Here is a 13010-nt window from a genome sequence, read left to right as displayed (position 1 = left end):
TCCCCAAATTCAAGGGTCTGAATCCTGGCTCTCAAAGTATAGAATTATTTTTGAGACAAGAGGCATCATATGCTTGTCTGGGCCTGCACTGCTTGGGAAAGGGACACAGTTAAGTTGCAAAGTGGTTAGGGTCAAAGGACCCCCTGCTGAGAAAATATACTGAGTCTGACAGCTTGGAATCTTTCAGCAAGATCAGGCCTAATGAGACACTACCTAAAAAGAGGTAACGAAGTAAAATATAATGATTAGAAAATGTACTTACATTAGTAACTATTTGAGGAGTGTCCTTTGTGAGTTCCAAGTAAACCGCTGGCTTCCGGAGAAAGGGCTGAAAAATGGGCCAAGCTGGCCTCAAAGAATCTTCCTGCTTCACATTGGAAGTATGGGAAATATGCCTCCACACACTTGGAGGATGGAGACATGGATGTTTCCTGAGTTCTCTACTTTTTGTCAGTAGTTGGAACTGATCAATAGATGATAAAGAATTGATGGCTTTATAAACACAGTTCTTAAATGTAACACAACTTTCGGATCAGCCTTGACTGGAACTTTTTAACCTCTAGAAGTACACCCACCAGTGGAAGTTTTCTTGCTTTTTGGGCAACAATATAGATGGAGATTAACCCTGTTCTTCCCACCAGGCTCTAAAAATTATTTTGGCCAAAATGTTTAAGTCAGGGGTTTCAGGCAGCTAAAATGAGCTTAAAGAGCTTAAATGAGTCATTAAGAATTTTACTGCTTAAAGTAGGCATATCTTTTCCTAGTAGACATAATGACATAACAGTAATAAAAATGTAATATTCAAGTAATTGCTGTAATGTAATTATAGTTTGGTCATAAAGTAAGATTAGAGGTCTGGGATGGCTGTTTGGTGGGTGTGTATTTCAGTGTCTGAATGTAGTCTTCAAGGTGCCTGTCCTGTCTCCCTGGAATGCTGGTGCAGTTCATCACGTAACCAGGTAGCCAGGAGCCCAGCTGAGCTAGCAATATCTAGGGGCTCTGTTTACCCCACCTGCCCTCTCTGGACACCAGCATCCTGCCTGCCACAGATACCTAACCACCACAGTAACTGGAAACAGTGTTTCTGGTCTTATACAGACAACAAAAGGAGAAGTAAAGAAGGTCAGAATCCTCCCTAGGGGAGGCACCAGATGTAGTTCAGTGGCCAACCTGGAAGGGCCACCTCTCTGCCCACCCAGTGCTGTAGCTCTCGGGCTCCCTCCCAAGTGCGGGGGATGAGGGAGGCGGGTGGGTTCTGCTTCCTCATGTCTCTGATGTGCTGCGGGGTTAGCCTGATCTGGCTTTCGGAGGGGAGAACAATTTCATTAGGTCTGAACAAAAAGAGTGGAATTAGGCGTTTACCCAAAGTGTATCTTATCAAAGGATTTGTCATCATTGGAGGTATTCTTTGAACTGTTATATATGAATTTCTGTCTGCATTTCTTATTTAATAGCATGACCTCAAGAAAGACAAAATTCAAGCAAAAGAAATGCTTAACACTTGTGATCCAAAATAATAAAAAAATTTAACAATATTTACAAGGAACAACCGAAAGAACATCAGATTTGTTGTTGTTACTAGTTTTCCTTTGTAACTAACAGGTAATTTGTGGGGAGATAATTTGAGACTATGTAAATTTCTACTCCTTATCAGTCTTTCTCCCCCACTGATGATCTTTTAATGCCATAACTCCAGCTATATTTATTAGTTGGCATTCTATGGCAAAGAAGAGCTTTCATTTTCTCCCTTATTTATTTACTTATTTATATTGTATGAACTCAAAATTATTTATCTTATTCTATGCATGATGACCCATTACTATAATCACATTTTCCCAGATTTAGCCAGTGGGAGCCTCTTCAGGCTCCCATTTGTGATATTTCCCTGGGGTTCTTTGAGCAACTCTTTATTTTCTGGTGAATTAGGATGTTCCAGGCTAATTTTTCAAGGCCTCTTTCCCTGCCCCAGTCCTGGAATCAGCCGTTTTTCCAAGGAGCCTGAATATCAGTGGAGAATACTTAGAAACTAAGATCTGGGTACTAGATGCGAAAGAGTATCACTTTTTAAGTGTGCAAAATTTATTTCCAGTGTGATTGGTCAGTTTGGAAGAGTTCAGGGTGTCTATAAAGAGCTGAGTATCCAGAGGTGAAGGCTGCCTTTGGATCCTGAAAGATCCTGGAAATTTAAAAGGAAATCAGCCCCTCACCCCCAGTATTACAGGTCTGTCACACAGGATGCCAATTCCAGTCTCAGCAAACTGATAAGATCCTTAGGCTTTTCTCCCTCTGAGCAAATACTGTTCTCTACACCTCTGATAGCTCTAAATGTCTCTTAACCCATGGTTCAGTCACAAATCAGCAATGTAGAATACTTCACAAACTCAACTTCTTGCCAATATCTGTCACTTTAAATATCTGTGGTCTCTAAATGCCCTCTTATGGACATGAATCTCACACCTACAGAGGCCGGCCATGAATACAGGTAGCTACCTGTGCACAAGTGCCTCATCATTCCTGCTTGTGTGTCACCTCAGTAAGCAACGTGTAGAGTCTCATTCTGCACCTTGAGTCTGCGGTCCTGTTTTCCACAATGGTGACTGCTGAGCTGTGGCTTCAGGGAAGGTGGGAGGGCCACAGGGTGGCAACGGTGGCCAAGAGCAACGGTGGGCGTACAGGATTTCCTCTTCTTCAACTCCGTTGAGCGAAGTTGAAGGAGGGCAAAGCGTGGGATTTGACTGATCCTGGAGAGCTGCTGGCTTTTACTTGGCATCTACACTCTTAGGGCTTGAAAAATGTTATTTTTACCCTAAACTTCTATTTCATTAATCTTGTGTTAAGAGTGGTCTAACTCTGTTAGTTGGGTAGGCTGCTTCTGTTCCAATTAGCATATATTTCTATAAGTGTTGAGTGGAGAAGGGGATGGAAGAGGCAGAATTTCTCAACTATTGACCTTGGAGGGACTTGTACGAAGGTGTGTCTGACATGAGTGTAATACAACTGAAGAGTGTAATACAACCGGAAAAGCTCCAGTAAATGGTAAGTTATAGTTGGCGCTGATGATTTATGCTAAACAGAATAAACTATGATGGGAACATAAAATATTTCTAAGCTTACACTCTATTCACTCAATACACATAACATTCAATCTTCCTCCTTAAAAAATAGATATTTAGAGCACTGAGAATCTCCAGAGGAAATCAGGTTATTTACTATCTATCTTTGTGTTCGCCCATGTCACACATTCCAAGTTTAAGAGTTGGAAATGCTTTGATATTCTCAAATGAAAGGTACTGTGTGATGCCCCCATTTAAATGTAAATCCTACTATTATATTATCCCTGCCATTACATTAAGTGACTTTCCTTTCCACTGACAATTTGAAGGGGGAATGTCAGAACAAGTCTTCAGTAGCCAAACTGTTTCATTGTTCAAGTATTGACAGGCCAGTTGCCCAACCAGAAAATGCAGAATTAAACCAAGGAAGCTTATTTTGAGAGCAGGTCTGTGGCAATCTACCATATGTAAGACCAGGAGGTAAACAGGAAGTACTGAGTTGGCTTGGTCTACTCCTACAGGCAACAGATGATAGAAATAAAATCAGTGTTTACCAAATGGGAAAGCACAAAGCTGGTACAGAGAGAAATGCTATTTTCATGCTTCTAAAAAGGCATTACAAATAACACGAAGTTTCAAACCTATAATTAAAAACTATTTTTAAAAAGCTTTGATTAGGTTACCTTCAAAAATAGACATTGTAGGCCGAAATAAATTTCTTAAAGGTCAACTTTCACCTATGCTGGTTTCCCCTAATCCATTCTCTCTAATGCCCTCTTAAACAACAGACTTCAAGAGTAAAAAGAGTGTCTCAGAATCACTGAGTAGAAGTTCAGTGCTCCCACTTAACAGATGGGTAATCCAAGGCCCCAAAGTTAAAGCAATTTATAAAATGTCACACAGCTAAGTAGGGGCAGGGGGAATTTAGGATCTGAGTTATTCATGAGGCAAAAGTTATGGATAGACTGAACTTCTTAGTGCCAGACACAAGGACACAACCCTTTTGGTAAAGGGGCTAAATGCATTGTTGGTGTAGTTTTGACTACACCAAAAGAGAGGTACCATGCATTCAAACTGAATAGACTCCCCACCTTTAGAAAGGACAAGACCCTTTCCTCTTTTGTTGTCAAAAGCCTTAACTGAAAAATGAGGTGATTCTGCAGTTCTAATATTGTGAATCTGAGAAAAGAAAGAACTGAAAAAGGTGATATGATCTAGGGAAGTAGAGAATAAACAAATGGAAATGGAGATAGATTTTTTTTGGGTGAGAGTAATTCATAACATTTAGAAACCTAGTTGGGTTGTTTTAGGTCAATTAAACTTTAGTAACCCAGTTTTCGGACCAACATCAGCACTCAACCCAGGAATACCCCAAGAGAGGAATGGGCAAAGTACAAGATTAGGCAATTCAAAAAAGAACGGCGACACATGGCCATAAACACATTCAAAATATTCAACCTCAATGGTATTCAAAAATGCAAATAAATGCAGTGGTCAGACCTTCCCCTTCTTTAAACTGGAAAAGATTAAAAAAGGTAATGATACCTAGTGTTGGTGAAGGCACAGGGAAACTGACTTTCAAACGTTGTTAATGAGAATGAAAACTGGAAAAACCCAACTGGAGGGCCATTTGGGTAAGTCTCAAGCTTTTAAAATGAGGCATACCTTCCATGGAGCAATTCGAATTCTGAGAATTTGCCTTAAAGAAGATAAAAAGAGATTTCCACAACCAGTTTAGTGGATTACAACCGGGCACAAATTCTTTGCTGCTCTTCTTACCAAGAGATAGAGCCTATTTCCCTTCCTCTCTAACCTGGACTGGGTTTGTGACCAGCTTTGACTGCAAAATATAGAAGTGATGCTGTGGAACTTCAGAGCCACACCTGAAGAAGAATCACAGTTTTCATTTCATCCCTCTTGGAAGACGACTGCCTTTCTTTTTAATTGAAGTATAGTTGATTAACAATATTGTGTTAGTTTCAGGTGTTCAGCAAAGTGATCCAGTTATATATATATTTAGTAATATATTTCAGATTATTTTCCATTATAGATTATTATAAGATATTGAATATAATTCCCTGTGCTATACAGAAAATCCTTGTTGCTTATCTATTTTATGTATAGTAGTTTGTATCTGTTAATCCCAAACTCCTAATTTATCCATCCCCTCCCTCCCTTTCATTTTGGTAACCATAAGTTTGTTTTCTATGTCTTTGAGTTTGTTTGTAAGTAAGTTCATGTGTATTGTTTTTTAGATTCCACATATAAGTGATATCATATGATATTTGTCTTTATCTGTCTGACTTACTTCGCTTAGTGTGTTAATCTCTAGGTCCATCCATGTTGCTTGGAAGGACTCATTTTTTAAAAATGTACATTTCTGGTCTCTCCCAACTACTGGATGTGAATCTCTGAGGGATGAGCCTAGAGACACACACACACACACTTCCCCATGTGCTTTATAAATGATTGTGGTCATAAAAGTGTGAGAGCTGTGGTGCAGAGGGAACACCACCAGCATCACACCTGACCAGCTGGGCATTTGGACAAATGCCTAGAACATTCTTGCCCTGAAGTTAGTGCTTCCTGGGCCACAGATGGAGTGCCTCTAGGGGCACTGAGGACCCCTCCTCACACGGGAGGACACTGGGAGTAGGAGAAGCCATGCCTACACCCTCTTAGTATGATATTCTTTAGGTCCATTCATGTTGCTGCAAATGGCAATATTTCCTTCTTTTTTACGGATGATTAGTGTTCCATTGTATGTGTATACCACATCTTCTTAAACCAATCATCTGTTGACAGGCACATTATCTTTTCAAATTAGTGCTTTCATTTTTTCCAGATATATACCCAGGGGTGGAATTGGTGGCGGACTCTCAACCACTGCGCCACCAGGGAAGCCCTACACCATACACTTTTAACTGTATTAGTGGTTGAGAGTCCGCCTGCCGATGCAGGGGACACGGGTTCGTGCCCCGGTCCAGGAGGATCCCACGTGCCGTGGAGCGGCTGGGCCCGTGAGCCATGGCCGCTGAGCCTGCGCGTCCGGAGCCTGTGCTCCGCAACGGGAGAGGCCACAACAGTGAGAGGCCCGCGTACCGCAAAAAAAAAAAGAAAGAAAGAAAAAAAAGTGTATGGTGTATGGATACCAAGTTGACAAAGGGTAGACTATTTGGTACTGTGTCAACTTGGTGAAACTGAAACTACATTTCCAGAATTCCCTTCCCTATATGGTTCTGAGTAGAGTTGGCCAAAAGAGAAATTTATGCAAGATTTGGAAGATGGCAGTGAAGCAGTTATTAACCTTTGAAGTTCACTGTGGTTAGATGCAGTTACTGCCACAGAAGTGCTGGTGGTTCTAGCTTATCCTCCCTTTCCTCCACTCTCCATCCAGCTCTTCCTCCTGACTGAGGATCCTATTTCCCAACAAAGGCTCCAAGCTCACTACCAGACACTTGGTGGTAGACCCACAGAGGGAGCAGTTCTACAGAAGCATGGCTTCCTACAGACCTTTCTGTAAGCTGTCACTTTGCAACTACTTTCTCAGGTGGTTGTGCTTTGCTTCCCAAATTGATGGGTTGTGGACTTTTTCTCTGATCCTCCAACTTCCTTCCTAGGGTTTCGCTTTCCCAAATCCTCCCACAGCTCTGGAAGATCTGATTCCTATAATAAAACCTTTATCCCATAAGCACAGTGGTTCTGACTCTGACTGTACTCTGACTGATACATCGAGACTAATTGTTGACCTGAGAACAATTAGAAAAACTGGACAAAATGCAAAACAATTGTGTAACAGTTTTCTATGCTGCTGTTACAAATTACCACACATTTAGCGGCTTAAACACACATGCATCACCTTACAGTTCTATAGGTCAGAAGTCTGCTATGGGTCTCGTGGACTAAAATCAAGGTGTTGGTAGGTATGTTACTTTCTGGAGGTTGTAGGAGAGACCCACTTCCTGCTCAGATTGTCGGGAGTTTTCAGTTCTTGGCCGTAGGACCAAAGTCCCGGTTTGCTTACTGGCTACAAGAGCCATTTTAGAGCCCACCACATTCACTGGCTCATGACACCCTTACTCCATCTTCAAAGCCAGCAGTGTCAAGTCCTTCTGATGTCACACTATCTTCCCCACTTTTCTGCCTCCCTCTTCTGTTTTTAAGAGCTCATGTGATTAGATTGGGCCTACCTGGATCACCTAGGATAATCTTCCTTGATTACCAGTTGATCAGCAACCTTAATTCCAGTCCTGCAACTTTAATTCCCTTTTGTTATGTGACATCTTCACAGGTTCTAGGGATGTGAATGTGGACACCTTTGGAAAGCACACTTTACTTGAGGCATCAGTAAAAAGCCAAGGCAGTCAGGGTTTGAGGCACTAGAAATTGAAGAAGAGGAAAGTTCATTTTTTCCTTCAGGGAATTTGCCAATTAAATGTGAGAGTAAGAGAAGCTGCATGGGAAGCAGTGGTCTAGGGCTTGCGGCAGTCTCACTGGGCTGGAGAGGCAGAGGTTGGAGCTTGGGGCTGAGGTACAGAGGTAATGAGGGACCACAATCTCAGACAGGAGGTAACTGCAGAGAAGTGAGCCTATAATTCTACATGAAATTTCTCCTTGAAATATACGTCAACTCCAAAGCTGCACATGTATGGGGTAAGAGTAGAAGCTGGGAGGAGAATGAGGTGAGCAGAAATTTCATCCATCTTATGGGTCCAGGGAGTCAGGGGCTGGATTTCAGTGCTCACCAAGGTTGAAGGGTCTGGTAAACACCACAGGCTCTCAGCTGAGACCCTAGGTATACCTTCTATGAATACGGGCAAAGTAGAAAAAGATCAACCTTGATCTGACTACATCCCTGTCCGCTTGCCAGAAAATTAAATCCTCTCTGGAAGAAATCATCATCCAGAGCTTCTACATTTTTTCACATACAAGGTCTGGTATCCAGCAGAAAAAATCCTAGGCATAGTGGGATACAGAACAAAGTGATTGAAAACTAAGAGGAAAAAATCCCAGAGTACAAAAGCAGGTCTATAAGCAACCCAGACACTGGGGTAATCAGAAAGGGACTTTAAAATGACATTTTTTAAAAAAGAATCAAATGGGGACTTCCCTGGTGGCCTGTGCTCCACTGGAGAAGCCAACTCAATGAGAAGGCCATGTGCCGCAACGAGAAGAGTAGCCCCAGCTTGCCACAACTAGAGAAAGCCCGTGTGCAGCAACGAAGACCCAACGTAGCCAAAATAAATAAATAAATTAAAAAAAAAAAGAATCAAATGGAGATTGCATAACTGAAAAAAAAACCAAACCCTGAAATTAAGAGTTCACTAGATGGGCTTAATAGAATTTTGGATGCAGCAAAAGAGAAGATTAATAAAGATGGGTCAGTCAGTAGAAAATATCCAGATTAATAAAGAAGAGAGAAAAAGAGATGGGAAATTTCAAAAAAAGCATAGGAGACATCTTGCACATCGTGAAAAGTCTGACATACATGTAATTAGAATCCTAGAAGAATATTTGAAGAATAGTGGCTGAGAATGTTAAAAAAAATTGATGAAAGACATTGAGCCTCAGATTCAAGAAATTCTATAAACTCCAAAAAAGATAACTCAGATATATCTGAAGGAAACGAAAATGCTAATTCAAAAAAATACATGCATCCCAATGATCATTTTGTAATGTAAATAAATATCAAATAACTATGTTGTATACCTGAAACAAATATAATGTTGTAAGTCATTTATACTCAAATAAAAAAATCAATCAATGCAATGTACCACCAAAAAAAGAGAAACTATATTATCATCTCCAAGGATGCAGAAAAACCATTTGATAAAATTCAACATCCATTCATTATAAAAACACTCAGCAAACTAAGAATAGAAAGGAACTTCCCTGGTGGCACAGTGGTTAAGAATCTGCCTGCCAGTGCAGGGGACACGGGTTTGAGCCCTGGTCTGGGAAGCTCCCACATGCCGTGGAGCAACTAAGCCTGTGCACTACAACTACTGAGCCTGCGCTCTAGAGCCTGTGAGCCACCACTACTGAAGCTCACGTGCCACAACTACTGAAGCCTGCACGCCTAGAGCCCATGCGCCGCAACGAGAAGCCAGTGCAATGAGAAGCCTGCGCACCACAACGAAGAGTAGCCCCCGCTTGCACAACTAGAAAAAGCTTGTGTGCGGCAATGAAGACCCAACACAGCCAAAAATAAATAAATAAGTAAACTTATTAAAAAAAAAAAAAGAAAGGAACTTCCCTCAATATGATAAAGAACATCTAAGAAAATCTTGCAGCTAATTTAATGATGAAAGACTGAATGTTTTCCCCATAAATTCAGGAAAAAGGCAAGGATGTCTGTTTTCACCATGACTGTTCAATAGTGTACTGGAGATGCTAGTCACTGCAATAAGGCAAGAAGAAGAAATAAGAAGTATACAGATTAGAAAGAAAGAAAAAAAAAACTGTTTTTATTTGCAAATAACAATCATCTATGTAGAAAATTCCAAAGAATACACAAAAAGAAAACAAAACAAAAATCCCTGAGAACTATTATAGCTAGTAAGTGAGATCAGCAAGGTTACAGGAAAAAAAGGTTCATATACAAATATTGATTTTATTTCTATATATTAGCAATGAACCAGAAATTGAAATATCTATGGATAAATCTAATAAAATATGTACTGGATTTACATTCTAAAAACTATAAAACATTGATGGAGGAAATCAGAAAAGACCTAAGTAAATGAAAAGCTATTCCACATTCATTGATTAGAAGGTCTAATACAGTTAAGGTATCAATTCTCCCTAAATTGAGCTATAGATTCAAAACAATTCCAGTCAAAATCCTAGCAAGTGTTTTGTAGAAATATGGAAAATCAAAGAACCTAGAATAAAAAAAGATTTTGAAAAGGAAAAGCTGAAGGATTCATAAGACCTGATTTTATGACTTAGTAATCAAGACAGTGAGGTGCTGTCTAAGGATGAGCATATAGATCAATGGAACAAAACAGAGTCCAATATGGACCCACACATATATGGTCAATTGGTTTTAGACAAAGGTGTCAAGGTAATTCAATGAGGAAAGAATAATCTTCAAGAAAATGGTGTTGGAACAGACATCCATGTGCAGGGGAAGAAAAAAAAGGGATCTTAAACCTTACTTTGCACCATATACAAAAATAAACTCAAAATGAATCAAATACCTAAAAGTAAAAGTTGAAATTTAAAGTATCAAGAAGAAAACATTGGAGAAAACCTTTGTGAGCTTGGGTTAGATCACGATTTCTCAGATAAGACACAAAAAAGTATGATCCATAAAAGAATAAAAATTGATAAATCAAACTTCTTCAAAATTAAAACCTTCAGCTCTTCCAAAGACTCTTTAAGAAAAGTCAAGCCCCAGACTCAGAGAAAATATGTGAAAAACACATTTCTGTATCTAGAATACATGAAGAACTCTTATATTGTAATAAGAAGACAAACAACCGATTTCTTAAAATAGACAAAAGATTTGAACCAACGAAGAAAATATATGGATGGTAAACCAATACATGCAAGTGCTTAGTATCATTAGTCACCAGAGAAAAGCAAAGTAAAGCCCCAGTGAGATACAACTATTTGCTTATCAGGATGGCTAAAATTAAAACAAGACGAAACAAACAACAGAATAGATCATACCAAATGCTGGCAAAGATACAGAGCAACTAGAAATCTCATATTTCTGATGGTAGTGCCAAATGGTACGGCACTTTGGGAAAACACTGTCTGTTTCTTATAAAATTAAATATTCACTTACCATATGACCCAGTGATCCCAATCCTAAGTGTTTACCCATTACCAATGAATACATAAATCTACACAAAGCTCTGTCCACCCATGTTCATAGAAGCTTTATTCTTAATAGCCAGAAACAATCAAAAGGTACACTTAATAATGAATAAACTGTGGTGCACCCACACCAAGGAATATTACTCAGCAAGAAAAGGAAATGAATTACTGATACACACAACCACAGGGATGACTCTCAAAAGCATTACACTCAGTGAAAGAAGGCACAAAAACTTTACATCTAAATTTATATAGAATTATTCCATTTTATGTGATATTCTGGAAAAGGTAAAGTTACAGAGACAGAAATCAGACCAGTGGTTGCCAGGGGATAGTGATGAGTGGCAGATCAATTACAAAGGAACATGAGAGAACTTTCTGGCACTCATGTATCTTGATTATGGTGGCAGTCACACAACTGTGCTTATTTGTCAGAAGTCACTGAATTGAACCATACATCTAAAAAGGGGTTATTACTGTATGTAAACTATACCACATTAAGCTAATTTTTTAAAAAGAAATAAATATATGTGCTGTGTCTAAAAGAAAACGACTGCAACGTAAGAGGTAATAAATAAATGCACTTAAAAAACTGCTAACCCAGGAATTCCTTGGTGGTCCAGTGGTTAGGACTCGGCTCTTTCACGGTTGGGGCCTAGGTTTGATCTCTGGTTGGGGAACTAAGATCCTGCAAGCCGTGCGGCGTGGCCAAAAAAAATTGCTAACTTGGAGTTGTGAAAAAAATTTAATAAGTAGTGAAATATATCAAAAACTTTGAAATAATGTTAATGAAAAACCAAGTACATCATAATAACTCTTGCTTGTGGTGGCCAAATTTCTCATTCTGTTGAAGATGTATTGTGAATTTGGAAGTACTAAAATGTAAAAAAAGAGTTATATTGAAGAACACAGTTGAAGAAATTCAGAGGACTTTGGAAAGTCAAGGGAAAGCAAATAGTTGAGGCATGGAGTCAGACAACAAGCCAGGACAGAAGTGAGAAGAAACAGTTAAAGGCTGGAGAAGAACCAGAGAACAATGACATGGGTATAATGTTGCAAGAATTTGCAGAAATAAGGACTGATCAATCATTCATTTATGTTGGAAAATACTGACGGAACATGCACTAGTGTCAGGCCCTGCTCTAAGCGCTGGGGACACAACAGTGGACAAAACAGACCATAATCCTGAATCTCAGACAGTCTATACATTCTAGAGGAAGGAGATAATAAACAAAATAAATAAGTCTAAGAAATGGTACGGAAGTGTTAGTGATAAAAAGGAAAACAAGGAAGCGGGATATTGTAGGTAAGGCAGAGGCTGGGGCTTCAATATTTAAAAGGGGGGTTAGAGAAGGCCTTATTGAAGAACAGGTACTTGAGAAAAGAACTGATGCAGGTGAGGGAGCCATGAGGAGAGCTTTTAAAGGTGGGTGCTTTTAAAACTGAGTTCTCATGGTGTACTCAGCTAACATCCGTCCACTTTGCTGAGACCCATTTAGCTTCCATAATAATGATATAAAAAGATACCACTTAATGTGATAACTGGTTATGTCAATTTATAAAAATGATTTACAGAATAAATATAATCTTCATTTCAACCAAACAAGAAATATTAGAAATCCAACTGAAAGAAAACCACACACTTCAATTTATTTTCAACTACTACTACCTCTCCTCTCTCAAACCTGCCCTTCTTTCAATTTTCATTCTACATGATTCTGAAAAGCTGAATGGAACAGTTTAATAAATTTTTGAGTATTAGCTAGGAAAGGGGGTTAGAAAAAACAGGAGGAAATAGCCTATCCATATGAAAATAATAATCACATAATATTTATTGTCTGGGATTGAAATGTTTCAAATATGCAAAGGAATAAAATGTCAGGAAAAGCAAAACTTCCTAATGTTAAAAAGATCATAAATTTTCCCCAAAATAAGACATATGAAAAAAGTTCGGGTGATACTTAATGTCAAAAGAAAAAAATACCCTTAAGTTTAAGCTAAAGAAGCTTAAAACCTTCAGAGGGCACAACTTACTCACCACTGAAGGGCTGCGGAGACAATGGCAGTTACTGCAAAAGCACAGAAGACAAGAGGTATCTCTCTCTTTTTTTTTTTTTTTGAGCTTGAGAA

Source organism: Delphinus delphis, chromosome 10 (genome assembly GCF_949987515.2).
Source record: "Delphinus delphis chromosome 10, mDelDel1.2, whole genome shotgun sequence".
NCBI classification, from domain to species: domain Eukaryota; kingdom Metazoa; phylum Chordata; class Mammalia; order Artiodactyla; family Delphinidae; genus Delphinus; species Delphinus delphis.
Note: the sequence above shows the minus strand (reverse complement) of the source record.